This window comes from Montipora foliosa, chromosome 14, assembly GCF_036669935.1.
Source record: "Montipora foliosa isolate CH-2021 chromosome 14, ASM3666993v2, whole genome shotgun sequence".
Classification (NCBI taxonomy): domain Eukaryota; kingdom Metazoa; phylum Cnidaria; class Anthozoa; order Scleractinia; family Acroporidae; genus Montipora; species Montipora foliosa.
The window spans coordinates 19,915,769-19,921,497 of NC_090882.1; positions in this window are offsets into that span (position 1 = coordinate 19,915,769).

Consider the following 5,729-nt stretch of genomic DNA (forward strand, 5'->3'; position numbering starts at 1 on the left):
ATTAACATGAAATAAAGAACTATGATTCTAGTTGAGTGTTTTTTTGATATATATAACGGCTTTTGCATAGATTAGTAGGATGCAGGGAGAAATGAGTCCTTATAAACTAAAAAATGAAGGAATGAAGGGAAGAATGAATGAAAAAAGTAGAACGAATGTAAAAACAAGGTTTAACCGCGCACCGGTGGCTCAGTTGGATGAGCACCGGGTTGTCACGCGGGAGGTTGTGAGTTCAACTCGGGCCGGACCAACACTCAGGTCTTTAAATAACTGAGGAGAAAGTGCTGCCTTTGTAATTACATCTGCAAATGGTTAGACTCTCTAGTCTTCTCGGATAAGGACGATAAGCCGGAGGTCCCGTAAAAGAACCCACACACTGTTCGTAAAGAGTAAGGCATGTAGTTCCCGGTGTTGTAGCCTGCGAGCAGGCTCACCTTATGGGCGGTGGATCCGCAATCGCGAGCCACCTCGCCCCATTCTTCTCGGTTGCGGCTCGCGCCGCGGTTGCGGTTGCGGCTCCGCCGCCCTTGCCTATCAAGTGAGCCTGCTCGCAGGCTACCGGTGTTGTGGTAGGGTGGAGGTCTAGGGTAGGGTAGGGTAGTGGTCTAGGGTAAGGTGGAGCACCTCGCATAGGACCTTGAGTCCTGTTCGTGCTCCTTCCCTCTGGGCAGGTTTGCCCAGTAGAAGAGACAAAACCAGATGTCTTGTAAAACATGAAGTCACTTTATTTAACGATGGACGCGCCCTTTACCTGCCTCCCTCTGTCAGTGCTCCATTTTACGGCTATATTTAACAATTAGACCTGTAGCCCTTGCTTGACCCATAGCCCGCAAGTGGTCAATAGGGGTCAAGAGGATCGAACTGAGGACCTCTTGCCCAGAAAGCGGCAGGTACAAAACACAGGTCACAGGTCATTGTTTTACCAATACAGAAAGTGTCTTAAACATTAATAAATGCCAACCTTTTGGCCTATTAATTAGGTTAGCTTTTATGAATGTTTAGGATACTTTCTGTATTGGTAAAACAATGGCCTGTGACATGTGTTTTGCACCTGCCACCACGAAAGCCGCGCAATTATCAACTGGGCTACGCCTGCTCCTTGTATTGACATGAATGAATGAATTAGAATGAATGAATTTTGCACTCTAGCTCACAATTTAGCTCTTTACCAAGGCTTGTCGTTCGCCAACCCATCTTCCAAAGGGGATCACAGCACCTGGAACTACACGGCAAACGAACCATTATTTTGTCTTTCTTTTAATTTCGTCATTTTGGCAAAGTCGAGAGACTTGCTATGCAAGTAACAACGTGTTAGACACTCTCTGACTAAATTTTTAATAAACAAAATGATTATCCATTGCAGTGTCACCCGAGCACAGTCCCATCTCGGGTCCCGTACAAAGTGAAGCACCCGCTACGCCATCCACGCATAGGGGCTTTTCAGGGCCAATGAAACACAATCAACGAAACAACAGAACACACAATAACTGTTAAGAATCCCAAACATTTTGATGGAGAAACATCCAAATGCGAGGGGTGTAGATGCAGAGACTTTAATCCCACAGTCAGCAACGCAAGTTCAACCCGTTATATTCGAAGAGATCATTTGTAGTGTACTGATGGGTGTAACTGGGGACATAATAGTTAGGTCTCAGTGTATGGGTGTAACTGGGGACATAATAGTTAGGTCTTACACCAAGTACTCCAATAGGGTTACTTCCATTTTGATATCCTTGAGCTTCGCGCCAACATCAAACACTACATATAAAAGTACACCAACCGTACTTTTTTGCCGACGCCGAGAATTTCCCGAAGATCTTCGCCAAAGGATTTGTTCGTTTGTTCGGCATTGTTGTCAAAACGTGGGCAAAGCGTTCATGTTAGGCCCATAAGACGTCCCATACATTACAACTTTAAATACGGTATATACCACACGAAGTGTCCTTTTAGACCAACGTTAGACATCATCCACCCTAATTTACCCCAATCCGCCATAAGTTATCCTAACTTAACATCGTTAACCCTCAGGTACCCTAAGTTCACTTCGTTTTACCACGTTTACCCACATCTACCCTAAGTTAACCAGGTTTCACCACATCCACCCTAAGTTAACCAGGTTTAACCACATCTACCCTAAGTTAACAAGGTTTACCCACACTTACCCTTATTTAACCCCGTTTACCCACATGTACCCTTACTTAACCACGTTAACCCACATGTACCCTAAGTGAACCCCGTTTAACCACATTTACCCTTAGTGAACCACGTTTACCCACATCTACCCTTAGTTAACCACGTTTACCTACATCTACCCTACGTAAACCACGTTTAACCACATCTACCCTAAGTGAACCACGTTTAACCACATCTACCCTTAGTTAACCATGTTTACCCACATCTACCCTTAGTTAATCACGTTTACCCACATGTACCCTACTTGAACCCCGTTTAACCACATTTACCCTTAGTGAACCACGTTTACCCACATCTACCCTTAGTTAACCACGTTTACCTACATCTACCCTACGTAAACCACGTTTAACCACATCTACCCTAAGTTAACCACGTTTACCCTCATCTACCCTAAGTGAACCACGTTTAACCACATCTACCCTAAGTTAACAACGTTTACCCACATCTACCCTAAGTTAACCACGTTTACCCTCATCTACCCTAAATGAACCACGTTTAACCACATCTACCCCAAGTAAACCACGTTTACACACATCTACCGTAAGTGAACCTCGTTTAACCACATCTACTCTTAGTTAACCACGTTTACCCACGTTGTGAACCACGTTTAACCACATCTACTCCAAGTGAACCACGTTTAACCACAACTACCCTAAGTGAACCACGTTTAACCACATCTACCCCAGGTGAACCACGTTTAACCACATCTACCCTAAGTGAACCACGTTTAACCACATCTACCCTAAGTGAACCACGTTAAACCACATCTACCCTAAGTAAACAACGTTTACACACATCTACCCTAAGTGAACCTCGTTTAACCACATCTACCCTAAGTGAACCACGTTTAACCACATCTACCCTAAGTTAACCTCGTTTACCCTCATCTACCCTAAGTGAACCACGTTTAACCACATCTACCCTAAGTGAACCACGTTTAACCACATCTACCCCAAGTGAACCTCGTTTAACCACATCTACCCTAAGTGAATCTCGTTTAACCACATCTACCCTAAGTGAACCACGTTTAACCACATCTACCCTAAGTTAACAACATTTACCCACATTTACCCTTAGTTAACCACGTTTACCCACATGTACCCAAAGTGAACCACGTTTACCCACATCTACCCTAAGTGAACCACGTTTAACCACATCTACCCTTAGTTAACCATGTTTACCCACATCTACCCTTAGTTAATCACGTTTACCCACATGTACCCTACTTGAACCAGGTTTAACCACATCTACCCTTAGTTAAGCGCGTTTACCCACATCTACCCTAAGTTAAGCACGTTTACCCACATCTACCCTAAGTTAACAACGTTTACCCACATCTACCCTTAGTTAACCACGTTTTCTCACATGTACCATAAGTGAACCACGTTTAACCACATCTACCCTTAGTTAAGCACGTTTACCCACATCTACCGTAAGTTAACCACGTTTACCCATATCTACCCTAAGTTAACCGCGTTTAACCACATCTACCCTAAGTGAACCACGTTTAACTACATCTACCTTAGTGAACCACGTTTACCCACATCTACCCTTAGTGAACCACGTTTACCCACATCTACCCTAAGTTAACAACGTTTATCCACATCTACCCTAAGTTAACCACGTTTACCCTCATCTACCCTAAAGTAACCGCGTTTACCCACATCTACTTTAAGTAAACTACGTTTACTCTCATCTATCCTAAGTTAACCGCGTTTACCCACATCTAACCTAAGATAAGCACGTTTACCCACATATACCCTAAGATAACCACGTTTACCCTCATATACCCTAACTTAACCACGTTTTCCCACATCTACCCTAAGTTAACCACGTTTACCCACATCTACCCTAACTTAACCACGTTTAACCACATCTACCCCAAGTTAACCATGTTTACTCACATCTACCCTTAGTTAACTACGTTTACCCACATCTACCATAAGTGAACCACGTTTAACCACATCTACCACAAGTGAACCGTGTTTACTCACATCTACCCTTAGTTAACCACTTTTACCCAAATGTACCCTAAGTGAACCACGTTTAACCACATCTGGTCCTATATACTGCTCAGCGCATTTCTTCTTGGTGTCCCACTATCGTTTTATCCTGTTTTTGTGGGTTTTAGCTGGAAAGTCTCGAACACCTATTTTTCTTTTGTCCTCTTGTTCAGAGTGGGTATGCTTGGGTCCAGACTCAACTCTCCCGGGCTTCCCCTCTGGCTCCGTCTATTTCTCTTCGCCATGCCCTCTTTGGTTTTTCGTCGGATGAGATGCGTTGCGTTCCAGGGTTCCCAGGGTATTTTGCTACCTGTTGAACGTTTGTAAATATCTGGTCTGGTTACAGCGCAATGATCACCGTTTTCGCTCAGAGCCCCCCAGTGCAGTTCACCTTATCTCTGGTATAAAGGCCCGCCTACGTTTTTATCTGCCTTTGTATTTTAAACGTTTTAACTCTAGCCGTCGCCGCAAATACTTCCTCCGCCAGTGGGGTGGACACATTAGTGGTTCCTCCTTCGTTTGCTCTTTCTAGTTCATTCGCTCTTGTAAATATTGCTTACACTTATTATTTTCATCTCCACGTCTGTTTTTAATCCTTTTTTGTTGTTTTGCCTTTTATTCACATGTTTCTCGTTTTAGATTTTTTATCTCTGTAGGAGAGGCGGGGTTCGACTCCCCGACGAATTTGGTGTGCCGGCCCCGTTTAGGGGGTGCTCCCTCTCCTGGGCGATCCCCATTTCTGTTGTTTCCATTTTCTGTTGTCAAGACTTCCGGGGGATCGCCTAAATACAAAAAAAAAAAACGTTCAACCACATCTACCCTTAGTTAACCACGTTTACCTACATCTATCCTAAGCGAACCACGTTTACCCACATCTACCATAAGTTAACCACGTTTAACCACATCTACCCTAAATTGACCACGTTTACCCATATCTACCCTAAGCTAACCTTATTCGACCACTTTTACCTCTAGTTAACCACGTTTACCGTCATCTACCCCTACCCTAACTGACTTACGGTATGCTGGATACCTTCTTTAGGGTTCGCGTAAGTTGACCAAAATATCCGAACGTTTTTAAGCTATTGGGCAAGGTATTCTATAATGTGGCTTTGCTATAAGAGTTGAAGGATGATCTTTCGAGGGAAGAAAAGCCTTCTCAACACTCCTGCTCTTTCTTATCTTTATTTGGTCTTCTTGGGTCGATCTTCAACTAGTCCTTGCTTAACTGTTAATTTGTTATGTTCTTAATCTGACTGAACAAACAACTGCCAATCACACGTCAAAATCACACGTCAAAATGACGCCCGACCACATATTTTTTCCACAACAAAGAAAGTCACGTTGTCTCCACGAGATCTTACAGGTTTGTCAACATTAGATTAGCACGAACAGAGTATGATGACGAGTCACAAAGATTACAAGAAACGAGTTACAATATCTAGAATCAAGTTATACAACAAATCTACAAAGAAAATTACGATTTATGATTATTACATAACTGTGTTAAACAATAGACAAAAGAAGGAAAGG